Raw genomic sequence first — 20,701 nt, forward strand, 5'->3', positions numbered from 1 at the left:
CGGGAGTTGAAAACGCCCACAAAAAATTCACGAGGACGAAAAGAAAGCAGAAAAGTCGCGGGGCCTGAGCTGTAGAAAAGCGATAAATCAGTCTCCAATGGAAAGAATCTCTATTTACACCAAAGACTTGTGCGTCAAACTGGGAATGGGGTAGATTTAAGTTTTCCGTGGAAGGGAACAGAGGAACCTGCTCCTTGGGAGGGTAACGAAAATTTGAAGGCCACTTACATGGCAAATAAGGAGCTGATTCTTGGGGGTATGTAAATCTGTTTTAACACCTTATGTACCAGCGTCTTAACAGCAAGTGGAGGGTGGTTCATGTTACCAACATCAAAGTTGTACTTTACCGAACCTCTTATATTTAGATCTAATGTGTTCTAAATCTTCGCCTTTGTAAATATGTACATAAAATAATTTCTTTTCTTTTCGTTACCCTATTGAAATCAGTCAATTTGTTATAGCTATCCCTTTGATGTGGCCAGTGCTTAGTCTGCGCTTTACGCATGGGCGACCAGGCGGAAGCCCCCCTTTGGACACAGCTGCAGAATCACACCATCATTTGACCGCTGATCGAGAAGCAGGCGCCATGTTGAGAGTAGCAGTTTTCTTTCTTTTTACAACTTACGCTAGCTGCTGCCAGCGTAAAACTGCCATCATGACATGCGATATGTTGCCAGAGACCATGGAGAAGATGGAAGAAGTAAGGATTCCGATTGTGACAGAGTTTTAAGGAAGAGAGTGGACTTCAGGAGATTTGAGTAAGTACACAGAATTTACCTGCGAGAGGGTACTAACCAGAAAAAGCACCCAAGTTTTCATGGGAGACAAAATGTGTCCAACAGCAAGAAAATATTTCTTGGCATTTTTTTTCAAACAACTATTTATTTACATTGATTGTCTAAAATGGTTTTTACGCAATTCTTATTCTCTAATTGTTTATGTATGTCAGGTTTCACAGAATTGCATCCAAGGCAGGCTGTATTCACCACAATAGTCCTCGCGGAAACGGCAGCAATAACCCTGAGTAAGTGTATAACGTATTTAAATTGTAATATTAAACTTGTTTTTTTTTTTACGAGAAATCTCAGTTAACGAATAGCAAAATACTTCTAACATTCGCGTTAATTGAAGATTTATAGCAAAAATTTAATATTTTTTATAGACACTCCCTGGATCATCGCCGTCGGAATATCGTCCTCCGTGGTCTGTAGTATTGCAGTGTGTATTTGTACAGTGTTCGTCTTCAAGACGTTCGTCTTCAAGAGATGCGCACAGAGAAAACAACGAGAAAGATTACCAACCACAATGGCCGATATTTCTGTGACGGAGTCTAGCCAATTTTAAAGTGTCAAGTTAGACGTAACATACTTTTTAAAGGGATCAATATAATGCAAAGTACTCTGTCCAAATAAATTGATGTAAATAGAAAGTATATTGGGTATTAAAGCATGTTTGTGCAGTTTACCTTTATTTTGAAATATTTATTTGCACAAACAAGATTATTTTTCATGTAAATAGGGAACAACATAAAATTCGCTCCTACACCGGAGTAAAATCATCTCATCGGCGAGGTACGAAACACACCACTGTAAAAAGAAGAAAATGCAAAACCAAGACATGACTAGAGACCTTTACTTTCGACTTGGGGTATGAGCGCAATGTGAGAATTTATGAATACAAGACCAATGAGGAGGAATCAATTGTTACCGTTCGCCTTTTCGTAGGGGTGCAACGATACACTAACCTCACGATACGATACGTATCACGGTATTCAGTTCACGATACGATACGTATCACGATACATGACAAGGTTAAACGGTCTTTCAAGTTTGTCATCATATATTTTTTTAAAACTTGACAGGGTTATACAAAATGTTCATATTTTTTTTTTTAAATAATTAAAATAACATTTTGTTAACTTGAATTGGATTGTTAGGTAGATCTTTGAGTTGTGACAACATTCTAAACCAATGATGATCATTTACAGGGAACTACGGGGACCTTACCTAATAATCTTCCTTTTAAATGCGTGTCTACGAGAAAACCATGCAAAATCCAAATTTTATTATGAAAGGCATTGTGATCATTTTGACTGATTTTATTGTTTCTGATTAGCATCATGTGTCCTCTAATAAATCCCAGTATCAAAACTGTCAGGTACCTTTGGGGATCCCTATTATAGCCCTATATTCTATTTTTAGCACGTTTTATGAAAATATTTTGGAAAACACCCATAGATTAAGAGAAAAAAATTGCAGGAAAAAATGCACTTTTATTCAAATGTTACATATTAAATAAATTTAAAGGAAGTGCTCTAACTAGAAATATTTTATTTAATTTCATTTATCAACACTGATTCTGTAAAAGTGGGGTCTAAAATTAGATTAAATCAATGTGTTTAAAATACCACTATCTTTAGAATGCTGTAAAAACCCAAGAAACGCTTAAAACATTATAAATATCAGTTTAATTGCAAAAATCCTTCAAAATCAATATATAGTTAAAAGGAATTTGGTTGCAAATGGCATTATGCTAATTTAAAAATAGATTGAAGTTGGCTGAAACTATTAGAAAAATTATCTCCCTTAGTGGAACTCTCCTTATTTAAAGGAATTAAAAGTGTGATGTCTTAATGGCAGACGAAAAGATGAAGTGTTGATTTGAGGACAATATTATGATAAAAGATCTCTAGCTTTGTTGAAAGATTGTAAAATAGATTCAGCTGAATATACAAGGTATTTTAAATGCAGCACATAAGACATTTCTGTCTGTGAAACGCTTCTTATCGTTAACCATCTTGAACCATACAGCTGTTATGGGACTTGGACAGTCTAATATCTGTAAACATACCTACATGTACATGTATGTGTCAAACACAGAAATATACTTGGTCTACACTGGAAAAGGAAAAAAGAACATGTTGTCACCCATACCTGATAGGGGAGACGCTATTATGCAAACCCGTTAACCGAGAGGGTCAAGCTGAATGAGGTTTTGCCTGTTGGAACTGGTAAGAACATTATGCAGTTTAAAAACTTAAGGAATTTTGCTAAATCATTGAAATTAACTTAATTTCTGACCTTAAAGTTTTCAGAGAGACACTGTACATGATATTTGGGTTGTCAATAAGAAATGAAACAGATTTATAAAAAAAAAAGCATGTTGGGGGTTCCTCCCCTTAGTGAGGGTTGAGAGGGCAATACCAGAGTAATTGGGGAATTATGTCATTACAGGTGAAGAAATTCCCCAGTCCCACAGGTCTTAAGGACAACCCTATACATGTAAATATAATATCACAAAGTGATATCATAATTGGAAATATTTACTGACTTTGTGTTTATAGTTTGTGAAAACCTATTGATATCAAGTTTATACAACTTACATGTCCAATCTATAATGATTTATATCTATCAACTAATTTGATTCCTAATTGTTACAGGTATATGCAAAAGATGTATAGAAACACACTTTAAAAAATCAGTATGGAAGTAAAGCTGAAGGAAGAGCTTAAAGGTACATATACATATACTGTGTGTTTATAATTATATGTAAAAGTTTTATCAAATTATTTCTAAAATTTACTCAGTAGCTTATACATCAAGTTTCACTTATGAAGCAAAATTACCTGCTTTTATTATGTTATAGCTGAAATACATGTAAAAAGTGAAAACTCTTGAGCAGCAGTCTACTTGCTAATTCTTGTTCTCATTTGAGTATATTTAGTACTCACATAAATTAAGGATTCTACAGTAAATGTTGATGAATGGCTTTTACACTCAATAGTTTCATAATATTGATCATTTCACATGTAAATGATCCAATCCTGTTTGGAAATAAAATTTCAATTGCATATTGTTTTGAATTAGTTCTAAAAATAAAATATCAAGTGTGATTTCTGTTTCATTTTATGTGTACATAACTGGTTATAAGTATTCATGTAACTATGAGGATTATTAAGTATTGTATAGTTAATATTAAAATTAATGTTTATTCTTTAGCAGAAATGTGTTCCTATTGACAAGGCAACAATTGAATCAAACCAAACAGGTGATCACTTACTGTAATATAATATAATATTTTTAAGGTACTACATAATAATAAAGATAATGTCAATGTTCAATATCTCAAAAAATAAAATTAACAAATATGTTTCATCTCCACACTGAAAAATATAACCAAGTGGACATTGTTCTCATGCAGTTCAATGACATGAACCAGAGTTTGTACATGTGGTTAACATTTTATAATGTATACATACAAGTTACTATAATCATGATAATATACATGTAACTGCTCATTCACATTACTGATAAGTAAAATAACAAAGAACAATTTATGTGAAGTTAGGTCTAAATGGTGAAGATGCCTGAATATGTGACTGATAAACTGAAAAGTCCAGTCCATATAGTTCAAGTTTTGAGCTTTAAAATTATTTAATTATGATTCATTCAAAATGTTTCAGCATTAGCATTTTTAGCATTATAACTGTAATGTATAAGGGTATATATACTTCATGGCTTTTTCAATTATTTTACAGAGCAAAGAGTGGAGGAAAATGGAAGAAGTCATGGACTTAACAGAAAACATATGACCTAATACCTGCAGGTAACAGCCTCCAACCCCCCCCTCCCCCCCCAATAAATGTTTATTGGTCTGTCCATTGGTCATTCTGTCTGCACATGTATGTACTATAACACTTTAATTTGGGAACAATATCTCTTAAAGCCTTTGAGCTTTTGCAATATCATTTCATATCACAACTCCTTACAGCCTAGAGAAGATCCCTATTGATTTGAGGTCAAAAGGTCAAGGTTGGAAATTCCTACAATACAAAAAAAAACTCGAATAATAACTTTAGTTTCCCTTGAGCTTTTTCTGTTAAATTTTATATCATAATTCCCAATGACTTAAAGAAATCCCCTTTGATTTCAAAGTTAAAAGGTTTAGTTGAAAAATTCATATCTTGCAATAAATAATGTCCTGGTGATAACTTTGGTTCTATTTGAGGTCTTGAATTTATTTCTTTAATAAAAAAAAGACACCAATTGACTTTAAGGCCAAAAGCTGAAAAGTTAAGGTTGACCTTTTTCTTTTTCCATCTGCATTTTTTTTTGGTCCAGTTCTTCCATCCTCATTTTTTTCCATAAGTGGGGGCCACAATTCTCTGAATTAGCTTGTTTTATATTTGGATCATTTGCAGGTTTGCATTAAACTCAATTAGCCATTTAAGGCATTTGGATCTCTTACAAAATAGGAAATAAAGGTGATTCAGGCTAGCATTGCCAAGGTCCCTTTGTTGTAAAATTGAAATTATTCCCTACGCAGGTAGGTTAAGGCTTCCCGTAGAATATGACACTGCACTCTGTGCCTTCACGTCTCTGAACTACCAAAATCTGACGTCATAATGGAAAATGACGTCAGGTCACTGCAAACTTGAGGTGTTATGTCGGGGAGAGTGTCATGAACTTTACACTTTATTTCAAACTGCATGCAAAATGCTAGATAGCTATTGCAAAATTCACAGGTCGTTTAAGGTTTTTTAAGTCTTATATGTCCGAATATTTTAAAAATACAGCGCTTACCTACCCTTGATTGAAATTCATCATGTTCAAAATGCTTATGAAAAATATACTTTTGAAATGTACTCTGTTTTATACCCGTGGTTGGAGGTAGAATTTATTTTGTGTGTATAAAAGAGTCTGGCGCAGGTGATTAATGAGGATTAATCTGAGAATTTTTGTGGAAATCTGTAAGAAGAGGTTGTTCTCTAATTGAATCTTGCTTGGGAAAAATCTGTGTTGGCTTTGTTTTAATACAGATTACGATATTGTGTGGAAAATACGCTCAAATTTGTAGGTAAGTTGAATTTCTTAGGAAATATTTTGTACCAAAGTAATACTATGACTTTTCCCAAGCACATTTCGGATACACAAGGATACGATGAGTTTATTTATTTAACAAAATGTTAATGATTATCGTGTTAATCAGCTGCGCCGAAGCGATTTATATGACACACTTCAAAAAATTATAAATGACCGTCACGTGATCAACAAAGTCATGTGATATCATAACAAATATGCTAATATATAGCCGAGGAAACTCTTTATATAAATTGGAAGTACTAAAGTTCAATACTTATAAATTAAAACCAAAACCGACTTCGCAATGACATATTATGTTTTGAGCTCATTTAAAAGCTTCGGGAAGCCTTAACATAGCTGCGTAATTCCCAATGTCATTTAGAACATCAAAATACATGCTCTTTTGCTTTTGGGTATAAATGAAAATTTACTGTACTAAAATGTCTTCTTTGATTATCATAATTATTGCAATATCAATTATGAACTTTAATTCAAACATCAATTTGTCATTGCTTTTACAGATTTTGAATTCATATCATCAGTGCATATAAATTGGTCAAAAGATGAAAGATCTCAGCATAAATTGTTCAATCATGCAAAGCATATCCTGTCAAATGGAGATTACCCTCCCTTAAAGTGTCAAGTATCTCAGAAATTGGACTATTTGCAATACTGTTCAGGAATATTTTACAGTCAGTACATTTAGAAATAGGGCCTGTTGCACCTTGCCAAGGTACAAAGTTGATGCTTCAAGCTGTCGACGGCATTCCAAAAGAAAAGGATGAAACTTTTTTTTAGCTCACCTGAGCCGAAGGCTCAAGTGAGCTTTTCTGATCGAAATATGTCCATTGTCTGTCGTCGTCGTTGTCGTGTTTTAAACTTTTCACATTTTCATCTTCTTCTCAAGAACCACTGTGCCAATTTCAACCAAAATTTCCACAAAGTATCCTTGGGTAAAGGGAATTCAAGTTTGTTCAAATGAAGGGCCACACCTTCTTCCAAGGGGAGATAATCATGAATTTGTGAAAAATTGATGGCATCACCTTAAAACTTGTCAAGAACCACTGTGCTTGAAAATATGAAACTTATATGGAAGCATCCTCAGGTAGTGTAGATCCAAGTTTGTTCAAATCATGACTTCCAGGGGTAGGGTGGGGCCACAATGGGTGATCAAAGTTTTACTTAGGAATACATAGGAAAAAGCCTTTAAAAATATTCTTCTCAGAAACAGCAAAGCCATGATTGATCATATTTAAAAGGAAGCATCCTCAAGTAGTGTAGGTTCAAATTTGTTCCAATCATGACCCCCGTGAGTAGGGTGGGGCCAGAATGGTCGATCAAAGTTTTGCATATAATACATGTACATAGGAAAAATTTGTAAAAATCTTCTTCTCAAGAACAGCAAAGCCATAATTGGTCATTTTTATATGGGTGCATCCTCAGGTAGTGAAGATTCAAGTTTGTTCCAGTCATGACCCCCCCTCCCCCCAGGGGTAGGGTGGGGCCACAATGGGTGATAAAAGTTTTACATAGGAATACATAGGAAAAAGCCTTTTTAAATCTTCTTCTCAAGAACAGCAAAGCCATAATTAGTCATATTTAAATGGAAGCATCCTCAGGTAATGTAGACTCAAATTTTGTTCAAATCATGACACCCCCCCCCCCCCAAGAGAATAGGGGGGCCATAACAGGGGATCAAAGTTATACAAAGGAATACAAATGTTATATCAATAAAAATTGTCTTGTTAAGAACAGCATAGCCATTATTTGTCATATTAATTCAAATATTATTATTTTGCTTTATTTCAGTGTAGTAGCTTCAAATGAGTTTTTAATTTTTTTTGTTGTTTTTTTGTTGTTTTTTTTTTGACAATTTAAAATTAGAGATCATCTTAGTAATAAAATTTTTTATAATGTTGCTGTCTTTAAATTTTCTCTGTAAAAGTAACATGTACATGTACATGATACATTTGGTATTTTTCAAATGCAGTTGAAGGAATTTAATTGAGCATTGTCAAATATTTCATTTAAATACTAGTTGTGTTTTTATGACTTGATGGTATTAAAAAAGACATAAACTTTGTTCTGTTCATTCATTTGTATAATTTTAGGGCAAACAAAATCAGCATTTGTATAAAATGTTTTGCATGTTTGAAAACAACTTTTGCAATGAAGAACTGTATGAAATTTGGGCAACACTGTGAAAATGTGGATTTTATTTACTGATGTGTTCACACTTTTGAACACTCTCTCTGTTAAACTTGCAATTTTATGTATTTGCAGTTTTTGCAATGTGCATTTTCATGCTAAGGGATCCTGTAAAATGAGCCCCATAGCTACATGTATAGCCAGTTCATTGCTATGATACATTAAGCCTTGTCAAAAACTCATGATTTTTAGCTCTACTGGTTAGAGACCAGAAGAGCTTATGCGATAGTAAGGGGTTGGTCGTCTGTCTGTCCGTCAACAAAAGCTACTCCTCCTACAGTTTTGGTCTGATTCCAATATTACTTGGCACACAAGTAAAGTACACTGAGATACATAATTTTTTTTTATCGGATTTTGATTTTGATGAACGGTGTTGCTATGGTTACTAAAATAGAAATTTCTGTAAAATTCTTTTAAAATCTACTCCCCCTTTAGTTTTAGTCAGATTTCCATGAAAAGAGACCAAATCAAGGATCATTATTCTATTTATTTCTGTTGCAAAGTTTCAAGTCCAACTGCTACTTATCTCTTCCTTTGTTAGAAGTACAAACCAGTAGAGCTACAGTCTCGAAAAAGACTTCTGGTTAAACAAATATTCAAATCATGCATCTTTGTGACATTCTGGATAAATATAAGCTAATTTCAGTCATGAAGATTGAAGGTCATGTGCCTGAAATGATTTAACGTTCAAAATGTAACCACTCTAGTAGTCCAGTATGCCTTTCTACCCAGATATTGTGTAATTTTGCTAGGGTGAAAAAATCAACTAATTCAAATGTGCCACCAAATTGCCTGTTATTTTTACTTAAATATCTTAAAACAAATACTTCTTGATAAAAAATATAATCACTGAAGTGTCTCTTAAAATTCTATGCCTGTTTTTTCTACAGAATATCCCTTAGAATTATTGTGACCTTTTTGCACTTGCAGTTCTGCACTTACAAGAGTGAAAACTCCATTAATTTAAATTTGCAACCAAAATCCCATTAATACTAAATAATATATTTAAAAACAATCACTTTTTAAAAATATGAAATCAATGGAAGCGTTTCTTGGAATTTTATAGCTGTTTTTCTGCAGACTATTCAAATATCTTTATTTCTTACAATTATCGTGACCTTTTTGCACTCGTAGCTCTTCACATTCAAAAAGGTATGTGGAAAAAATTCTGTAAATATTTTTTTCAAAGGTTTTAATTCCTTAAATCCATTAGTTATGAAGATATTATGGAAATTTTTTATACACAAACAGAATATGGGCGAATTTGTTTCTCAAAAACTGGTTTTAGTTTTGAACCAGTTTTGTAAACTGTTCATTTGTTCCACAAACTGGTTTTAAACTAGTTTAAACCCAGAACCGGTTTTCTATTTGTTTCTGCTGTAACTGAAACCAGTTCGTTAAACCAACCAAACCACCTCCGATGGTGGTTTGTTCGGTTTACGAAAGAGCGGGAAGTATTCCAGTATGGCGTTGATGAAAGGTGTCGACTATTTTAATAAAGAAAAAAGTTATAAATGATTGTTTTTTCGAGGACAAACAACTCTTTTTGACTTTAATGCCATATTCTGATGTTTTATAGAAGGCTTCAGAGAATAGATAGATGCTGCATATTGTAATGGTGTTTGTTCAATGATAATGAACAGAAAATGTTAAATTTTTCTTTTCAAAAATAAGTTTTGAATCATTTGGACAAACATTAACATGTATGGTAAATTGTAGAACTTACTGTAAAGACGGTTTTATTGTTGGAAATCTAAAGAGTAGTACATGTATCATAAATACCTGAGTTTTTATATTTCCATGTGTTAAAAATGTGGAAATTGATCATTTGATGAATCTTTGAGGCATTATAAATATAAATACTACATTTTAAGTAAGATAAACAAGGAAGAAAAAACTATAATTTCTTGGAATCTTTTATAAAGAAAAAGATTTTAACTTTATTTGCATGTGTAATTTGGTTGATATGTTCTAGCTCTTCATATTAAGGTTCCTACATTGTAAATGCACATGAAAAACGTCATAAAATTCTTGCTGTTCTACCTCTTTTTTTCATCAGCAGCATTATTTCCGCTTTAAATTTCCAATTAACATGATTAATATTAATATAATTAATCATGCATGCATCTTTTAGATGCCATCTTGTATAAACTGTTCATTTTTTTTTACCAAGGTAAACCGGATCGAAACTTAAAACCAGTTTAAAAACTAGTTTTAAACCTTAAACCAAAACCTGAACTAGTTTAGATGCAACAAATTCGCCCTATGTACAAAAGGTGTTATTTTTCCATACTGGGTATAGAAATAGGCTGACGATAAACTAATTCTCCCTGTATCCATGGTAACAAATCAAATGACGTCACCAAACTTACGCAGTAAGTAAGTGACCTTGATCTCACTTTGTATGCAAAGTTTCAAGAAATTTTGAAAAACTTGCTTTCATAGCATTCTGCATGGTTTTCTCGTAGACACGCATTGGACTGAAAAAGGAAAATATTCATTCTTTCATTCCTTTTATTTACGTAGAAAACCAGTTGTCATATTTCTCATGATAATACGTTTTAGTCAACAAGACAGCGAATTTTCATTGAAATACACACGTGAGGAAATATCATGTGTTACCAAAGAATACGTTTAGATCTAAAGGGTTTATCATTTGTCTTGACATCTATAACTTATAATCACATAAAGTCCTTCTCCGTGTTAAATCTGAGGTCTGTAAGATGCTGGAGATGAGTTTAACTGCCGTAAATGCGTTATCGGCGACCTCACGTTTTGCGAGGAAGCCATTTTGAAATGGTAAAGAAGGAAATAAAACGCACAAAACGGATAATTCTGGACCGATTGAACCGAACCGCGATATCAGTTTAACGTATCGTGAATTGAACCGTGGAACAATATACCGCGATATACCGTTAAACGGTTTATCGTTGCACCCTTACCTATTCGACAACAAACCAACGGAAAAAAGGTTAGGCCATGTCCCTGTCTAGATGGCGCATCCTGTGCGATTCTATAGAAATTAAAGACAAAAAACTGGAGGATGTGAAAAAAAGGCCTACAAGCTGATTATCGTCTGCACCTTGGGGTAAATGCGCATGTATCAGTAGCGTCCCCGTACAGATGTATAAATATTCGCAATTCGAATTCATGCAGTATAAGGAGACGGGAAAGAAGACTTTCTGCCCCATAAAACACAGAATTCGAGAGTGGACAAGACTAAAAAACAAGTTGCATGAAATCAACTTTCAGTTGCCGTGGAGCTGAACGGTGTGGTGCCATGTTACGCGCGACATGATCACAACAACCAGATGGCAATGCTAGAGTTCAAGGAATGTAACCCAAATGGGGATATTGATCATGACAATTAAGAAATGTTAACTGAATTAAATTTTACGCTCTATGTATCCATGAATAAATATGTCATCTCTACAAATTTGTTTTTGTAAGAAAGATTGTGTTCAAAAATATTGTTTGTTCATACGAATCAGTAGTTACACATGTAGTCATTTTCAAAACTGAAAGGGAGTCTTCAACATGTTTCCGTTTAATAGTTGCATAACGATTTCTATATCCGGTACAACAGGTTCGGGTAAAACGACTTTTGTCAAGAAGCTTATACAAAATTTAGACACGGTGTTTGAACCCACAACTCCAAAAAGAGTGTTATACTGCTATGGTGTTTATCAAGATGAATTTAATGTCATGGACAGCAGTATTCCGTTTGTCTTTTCAAAGAGGTTTACCATCCGAGACCGACATAGAACTTAGCGGTAATCACAACGTTATTGTAATGGACGATTTAATGAATGAACTTCTTAGCAACAAGGAAATGAAGAAAAAAAAAACTTTTTACACAAAGGCGCACATCATAAAAAGTTGACTATCTTGTACTTAAATCAGAACATGTACTGTGAAGGGAAACATTCAAGAACCATAAACTTAAACACCCATTACATGGTTTTGTTAAAAATCCAAGAGATGTTTCTCAAATTCAATGTCTAGTAAACAAGTTTTACCCGAGAAATCACGGGCTTTCAGGTAACTGTTGTACAAATAGCTTGTAATTTTCGCTGAGCTTCGGTGTGTTCTCGGTAGTTTCCGGAATAAAATCTTTTATCACTTCGAATCACCATCAAAGGTCAAAATACAAATACTTTTGTTTCAATTGATAGATACATAAGAGAAAGTAACAAAATGATAACAAATTTGACGATTAAATACGCGTATAAAAAAATCGTTGTCTCCGAGACTATAAAATTCAAGATGGGGGCGCCCATGAAAAGACGTACACGAAAGGGACGGTTCAAGAAAAGACATAAATTGAAGCCCCCAGCTGTTTTAGAAATTAATCAAGGAGAAAAGATTTCGATACGATAATCCACAATGAAGAGACATTACAAAGGTGAATCGTACTGTGTGCTATGTTAGGGGATTCGATGCATCAGGAAATTATCATGACTTAAGTATTATTATTATTTTTTTTTAATTTCATATTTTTTTTTTCTTTATTATTACATGCTGCTCATATTTTCTGCCTGTCATTATAGGAAGATGGATAATTGGTCTTTCTGAGTGCATGTATTTATCATGTTATCATATTTAATACATATAGACAAAATTTTGATTTTAATGTCTAAAATTTTACAAACTGGTACTTGGTATTTAAAGTTATAGATGAAAAGTCAGATTTTGGGATTTTATGAATGTACATATTTTGAAACTTGTTGCATGTTTTAGAGAAAATTTATTTTTTTCCCTGATGTGCTTTATTGTTTTAATGGTGCTCTTAAATACGGTAATCTGTCTGGGTACAGTGAATTTTAAATACCTTCTATGAAATATATTACAGTTCAATTTAAAATTCTTTCCAGCTTCATCTTATCACGAGAACAGGATTGATTTCATGTAACATGTAATGAAGTCACTGCAATTGAACAAGACCGTTCTTCAGCGAATGCTACACAAATAAATGTCGCATCATCAGGGGTGCAACATGCAAATTCTCCTTTACTTCCAACTGGAGCTGTTGAAAATCCTCCATTTGATTTGAATGAAAATAAGGTATAAAACTTAACATAACACTTTCTTTCAAAGAACAGGCCGTTATCATAAATTCCCTAGTTATGAATTGATTTCCCTTGGTCCAAAATAATGCTCAGTCATTTGATAAGTTGTGTCTCATGTTTGCCGTTTATAGAATTTCTTTAAACGCGAGTTGCAAAATCAGGATTGCTATATGGCATCCAGAATGTTATCTTAATATAATTTCCAGGATTAATCAGTTACTTGGGTAAATATTAAAAAGTCCAGGTAATGGATTCTAAAATCTGTAATTGAGTGTTTGGAAACAATTAATCTATGCAATGTTTCTTCTTTGCTATCATTATTTGTTAAGCATATCCTACTTTCAGATATTATATTTTGGGAAAGGGGGGGGGGGGTGAAATACACGTAGCATCAAATTGAATCTGATGACTTCATATTTCAATTTAAAAGTTTACAACTTAACAGCAAAGCAGTTTTACTATAATTTTAATCGATTGCCATAAACATAAACAAAACAATCACAAAATTTTACGAAAAACACATACAAAGGATTTGAGTTATCTTTCTTTGACTTTTGATTTTCCAGGGATCAGAAACGTCCCTCTTCACCCTCCCGAAATCTTCCAGATTTCGAAGAGGAATGGCTTCAGATAGGGCGTGACTTTTCAGTACTATTTGATTCGGGGTAAGTTTGTCTTCTTAAAATTAGTCGCTTGTTAAAGCCTTTTCACAAATTGAAGAGACATCTTTCAAAGGATAACCGCTTACCAAGATTGATGATAATTACTGATTCTTTGTTTGTTATGTACAATCTTTAATTTTCTTTACTAAAAAGGGTATTTATAAAACATTCTCTTTAACTAGAAATTCCCCTGTTGACCCGGACCAAAGTCAAGCTATCGATGGGCCGAAAAAGAGAAAATTAAGCGAGGCGGAAGACTCGCTTAATATTTCCAGGAGGTAATCTTTTCTTACATTTCAGAAAATCTCTCTCTCTCTCTCGTCAGCTAACTTTTTTTTAAATTGTTAACTTGGTTTAAGTGTCTTTTATTATTGTACTCTAAAATGGTTTTAACATTAAATACAGAGTTTTATAGGATGCATAATTATTAATTAAAAATAAACTTGCTGTTTTTAAAAATCTTTAGGAAAATAGCGAGACAACCTAAAGGGTTTTCGCAGCAGAGGAGTCAGGAAGACCCTCAGATAATGAAATTAAGGTAAAGTGGTCTTAATCAGTGAAGTAAACAATATGATTTAATTATTACTCACTCCAGTTAAAATTCTAAAAATACTTAAGGGAGCCGACTGGGGTTTTATTGTGTGAAAACTACTATAGAGAAACTCTTTAATTTTATACCATATGTACCTTACATTGACTTAAGTATACATGCCAAGTTTAGTGAAAATCTACCGTCTGGTTACTTTAAAGGGACCATCTCAAAATATAGTTACATTTACTATAGGATTATATAGGAAAATACTATTTTTTCGCACTTTGAAGCAAATTATACAAATGCTACTATAGACTTTTTGCTCAAATTATATTATTTGATGAGCAATACTATATTGTACATTTTATGCAAGAAACACTAAATTCTACCGTCTGGTTTCCAGAGGGGGCATCTCAAAATGTCAAAATTCATGATATTTTCCTGTTTTTATGGAGCACTACAAAACATGACAGATACCACAGATTTATATGAAAAATATTAAAAGTGATTGTGAGATTCTCTATTTCCTATGTTTAAAATTTCAAGAGCATCTATTTTATACTTTTTATTTTATGACATAATTTATGACCCCTCTTTAAGAACTCCGATTAATCATAACGTCAAAAACACACCATTACGACGTCTATCTACCCATCACTTGAAAAATCGATTAAAAAATCAGTTATTTTAAAGCGTAATTAGATTTTTTAACCTGAGATTTCTTAATTTTGTTAATTTTTATAAATTATGTAAAAATAAATGCTTTAAAAGAGTAAATACGCTTTATTTTACTATGCTGCGCGAAGTATTGCGCAATGAAAACCCAAGTCGGCCCCCTTAAATATAAACCTCTGCTAAAAGCAAAAGTAATGGGCTTAATATTTGTTGAAAGATTAAGTCTAAGTTTGCATGTTTAGATACTTTATCTGTCATTCTATTGTTGCAGACAGGAAAACCCTTACAAGTACAAGGCGCTTGAAAAGCGTACAAGATCAACATCTACCCTGGTGGTACCAAAATACAGCCCAGCGTTACCGGGATATAGCCCAGCGTCACCAGGATATAGCCAGCGTCACCGGGATATAGCCCAGCGTCACCAAGGTATAGCCTGGCTTTGCCTGCGCATTTTCTTCCGGCACCCGATTGAAATTTACTTTCCTTATCATCAGCAGCATCATCGACACCAAAAAGCGCGCAACACCCTTTGAATAAAGTGCCCCGCCACAGCATGATACGCCCGTCAAGTATTGTTTCATAAACAGTTTAGAGTGCAAGAAAATCATGTCAACCTTGATACAAGGATTTCAATGATTTTTGCATTCCTCATAATATTTGTTTATACATCTCCTGTGGTGTAGGCATTATTTATAACAAATACTACATTAGAGATCTTCAACTAGTTGTGTTAGAGCTTGACAAATGCGCATCTGCAGCCCCCCCCCCCCCTTTCCAGCTTTCAGGTTTCGGAGACATCAATGATGCTCTGAATTTGTTGATATTTTCAAAAAATTAATTAAAAAATATATTAAACAATATCAATTTAGTTTTAACAACTTAATCTATATCAAATTAATATCAAAAATAAAAGGCTGGCCATCAAATGACATATGCTATACACTGACAAGCTGTTCTTCTGTCTAATTCCCAAAGGATACAGATAAGAGCTGCTTGATCAGAGATCCTCTAACAGAAGTGATTGAGACAGCTAGCCTTCCTACAATGAACTCATTAATTAATCTTTAACTGGATGCATGTCCACTCATTACTCCCAACGGATGAATGGATCTATATATACAATCTGCTTTGTAGTGCAATAAAAATGCATATTTATGTCATTCTGATATTAAATTTGAAAACAAAGATTCTTTTTTTTTATTTGTTACAAACATTTATAAAAAAAAAAATTGTGTAATCTTGATGCAATTTTTTTTATAAGGTTCCTGCATTACTCTTAGATTTGTGAGACTGGTTTTAAGCTGCAATTCATACAGACTACGGGATTGCTGATTCCAATACCCCCCCCCCCCCCCCCAGTATACAATATCAAATAAGTTTTAATTACTTTTCACCAAATTCATTTTCAAAGTTAGGCTAGCCAACTATTTAATCCAACAGGGCTGATTCTTTTTACCCAGTTCCCAAGAGATATAGATAACACTTGCTAGATCAGAGATGCTCTACCAGTTAGCTCCTCACACTCAACACATTACTTTCTCTCTAATTTGACATGCAATGTTCTGTTCTCAAATCCTCCTTGACCAGTGCTTGATAATTACACCCGTGGGAGAGGTGGAATTTCTCTTGTAACATTACATTTTGTTATAGATTGCTGTAAAGTATATAATGAAAAAATAAGTATTTTCTTGATTTAACATATTTTTAATAAGGATACTACAACACACTAATAGTAAAAAGACAGTTTTATTTTTAAATTTCACTTAAATTAAAGGTCACAGTGACCCTGAAATAGGTTGCGACACACCTTCTACCCAAGATGCATAAATTAGCCAAGTTTGATGATTCCAAGTCTAATAGTTTTCTAGTTAAAAGCCGGACAGGATTTTCCTTATTTGGCCATAGCATCTTAATTAAAGGTCAGAGCGACCTACTTTTAGTGCGCAACACACCTTCTACCCAAGAAGTATCAGCTGAAAAAGTTTGATAATCCTAGGCCTAATAGTATTTAAGTTATGAAGTTTGATAATCTTAGGCCTAATAGTATTTAAGTTATGAGCCGGACACGAGAAAAGCTAACAGACAGACAGACGGACATAAACGCCATAACATACGTCCCGTCTAAAGACGGGCGTATAAAAAAGAGCTGGGGGCGCTTGTGGAATTAGTAAATTCTGTGCGCGTCGATCTTCTGCAGACGTCGATGCTTGTGAATTACATCTTTGACTACATAAAAAACTGGAAGTAAAGTCAATTCCCATGCGCGGTATATTTGATACCTAAAACTTTTCATTTTCTGAGGGCGCCCCAATATCCTTTAATAGAGGGGTATTTTTTAGGGCGCATTTGGAATTGGTTGAATCAGTGCTGGTAAATTTTGTACAGTTTTGTGATAAATTTATATAACTGAATTAATGTCATTTTTCTTTGCGAAAATAACTTTTGTACATTAAACTTATGTATAATGTGTCCAGATTTATAATACTTGTAAGATCATGTGCATTTTAATTACTGATATTGATTTAAAATTTTGATCAAGCAGTTTTTAAAATGTTCTTACTTTTGGTGTCGAAAATTTATCAAAAAAGTATCAATGTGGTAACAAGAAATACGTCAAATAACTTACTAGTACAAGGTGGTGTGTTCCTATGAATGCCGAGATTGGACTGAGAAAATGTGAGAAAACTAGGATTTTATATAGTTTTGGACATATATCGGGTGTGTCTTGAACAACCACTTAGTTGACAACATAGATAATTATGAAAGTTTTTAGATGTCTGAACTCTTTTTTTTCTTTGACAAGTACAATTAACCCCTTCTCCTTAAACGAAAGTGCAAGGTGACCCCAAAACTTTTCTAAAAGTGGTGATGACTTAAAAATGGCTTATCACTAAGGGACTTCGAAGTATAGTTTGACCCTCCAACGTATAACTCCAGGTGGTCTGATGGGGTGAGTGACCCTAGATGGGTGACCCCAGACGATTTTGTGGGATGGGTCGTGATGTCATTGACCCCAGACTGCTTGATGAGATGGGTGAACCCAGACGGTTTTGTAGGATGAGTGACCTCAGACGGTTTTGTGGGATGGGAGACCTCAGACGGTTTAATGGGATGGGGCGTGACGTCATTGACCCCAGACGGCTTGATGGGGAAAGTGACCCTTGACGGTTTTTGTGGCATGGGCCGTGACGTCATTGAGCCCAAAGAGACCCCAGACTATATACCTTACTACTGGTTGGTGCTTGGGGTTTCGACGTGATTATGGGTGGCGCCCGACGTGATTATGGGATGACTTTTCCGGAACCAGAAATACCTGCTCCACGGTTTGGACTTCAATTTTAGTGAGATTTTGTTTACTTCGTAAAATATACTGTTTACTGCAGTGAAAATTTCCAGGAAAAACTTTGATGTAACATTTAAATTGACTCTGTTAAAAGAACAGTGAGTTTAACTGTGTTTGCGTATTTATTTCGTTGAAAGCAATATATTTTTTCTCGCATTTGAGTAGGACTGTTGTAATTTGAATGTCAATTAGACTTTATTTTGGTTTACAATGTATGTTGAACAATTTTTTTTAAGCAAGTCAATGTTAATCATGTTTCCATCAACAGGTTAGCTCTTATTTAAATTTTACCTACAGTGAATGTGATTAATTACTATTGAATGTGATTTATTGTGAAATTTTGTGAATGAAAACTGTGAATTTTATCATGGCAACTGGTGAAACAGCAATCACTAAACAACCAACCAGTCCTATGACTATACAACTACTACACCTCTAAAAGTTGAATATGAAAAAAATGTTTCAAACATTCCAAGCCATGGGATTGAATCCAAAAGGTGACACACCAGAGGAACTGGACAATTGGATACAAAGTTACATTAAGTCAAAGGACACAAAGCCTATCCAACAACTCCAACCACTTACTTTACCGGACACTGGAGCTATATCGAAGAAAACAGTAACATTATCTTCATATCCCCCTAAAAGTAGAACTTTTTATGGAGGAGGTAACAAATCGTGCAGAAATTTCCTTTGATGTATGGAGATACGAAGTGGATCCAACATACACCAAAGAGCAAAAGGACTAATTCGCAATCAGAAGATCACTGACTGGCTCAGCAGCACGAATGGTTATATACCAAGGACTGGAAAAGCCGATAGAAAATATTCTTGAGAGTCTTAGATAGTGTTTATAGTGGTGTTCAACGCAAAGAAATTATTCGGTGATTTTTATGGAGCTAGACAGAAAGAAGAAAAAGATATTACAGCATGGAGTGCCCGACAGCTATGGGCCATCTTAGAGATTTAGAAAATGAACATTAATCGGTATGAATGATAGATCATTAATTAATTGCAGAATGTAAATTGGATGTTTATTCTTATTGTAAAGTTTGGTTTATCTACCTTTGTTAATTATGTACATGTATCTGATAGCTTAGGATGGTTGGTGGGTAGTTTTAGCTATTGTTCAAGTTATGTACCATGTTAGAGGATGTGCCGCCCATGATTTTTTTTTTATTTTTGTAAATACCTATTTATGTAAAATTAACTGACTGTCATATGCAACATTTAAATAGGGCATTTGACGTGCTCATTATTTATTTTCAGTGAGTTCACTGATTATGTATTATTACACAATCATTTACCCCTTATGAGATCAACATTGTGAAATAAGGAACCGAGACCTGGCCCACGAGGTGACCTGACCTGACCAAGGCCGCGTAGCGAGTGGGCAAGGTCGAGGGTCCTTATTTCACCATGTTTAACTCATAAGGGGTAATCAATTATTTTATTATACCGATACAAGTTAAGAAATTTTTGTAGACTTAATTACTAAAATAATCAATTGTGTATTGGACCTGCGAACTGTTATAAGTGCTCCATCGCGATCGGAATTCGCTAGTGAAGTTGTTTACTTTTCTTCTACAAGTCTTGTAAGTTTTTGCACCGCCGCAGGGTTTGACATTAACTTTTATGAGTACTAGACCAGTCGGTCTACTTCCCATAATTTTTACTAGCCCTGACCATAAAATCACTAGCCCTGACCAAACTTGAAAAATTTCTGGTGTAAGGGCGGGGCTCTATCGACTATATAGTGAAAAACCTGCTATTATAATGGAAAAAAAAGTTTCGAAACCATACTACAGTGTATCTCGCACGTGTTCATGTATAGATTTTGACAGATTGTTCCATAGGTAGCAGACCAATGATTCAACATGCGAATATTATAAGCTTTAAAGAACATTAAATCAAGGAACTCAAATAAAATTATTACCGTAAATATACATGTTAATAAATTAAAAACTATATTATTCAATGACTATTCATACCAAATAATACTGAACGAATGTAGTTTTGATTGTGACTTGTCTATTACAGCCGGGCTCAAAAATAGCGATTGGGTCATGCAGGGAGGTTTTCTTTTCAGAGCAATGGCCGTGTTTGCAATCGGAAAATTAAGAAAATTTATTTAAAAAGTTTTAAGAGTATTTATTTGAAAGACTGAAATGAGGGTTAACATTTATTTTATCCACACGACCAGTCGGTCTAGTTCATGAACATTTAACAGGACCGGACCACGCATTTACTAGACTGGGTCGGTCGGACGTGCCTTAGTGTCAAACCCTGCGCCGATTTATTAAAACACTCTGTGATTGTAAGTAATATGCAACTGACATGCAACAGTAACA

The 20,701-nt window shown here is 34.0% G+C and overlaps 1 long non-coding RNA gene across 1 annotated transcript; it reads left to right on the forward strand.

Moving 5' to 3' along the window:
* The first annotated feature begins 2,867 nt into the window (after positions 1 to 2,867).
* On the forward strand, positions 2,868 to 4,604 carry LOC133199761 (uncharacterized). Its single transcript, XR_009722839.1, has 4 exons — positions 2,868 to 3,010; positions 3,440 to 3,513; positions 3,999 to 4,047; positions 4,538 to 4,604. It is a non-coding gene; the product is annotated as an uncharacterized LOC133199761 (long non-coding RNA).
* The last annotated feature ends 16,097 nt before the right edge of the window (positions 4,605 to 20,701 follow it).

This window comes from Saccostrea echinata, unplaced genomic scaffold (assembly GCF_033153115.1).
Source record: "Saccostrea echinata isolate AGI-Se365-2 ecotype Australia unplaced genomic scaffold, CSIRO_AGI_Sech_v1 ptg000036l, whole genome shotgun sequence".
In the NCBI taxonomy this organism is placed as follows: Eukaryota; Metazoa; Mollusca; class Bivalvia; order Ostreida; family Ostreidae; genus Saccostrea; species Saccostrea echinata.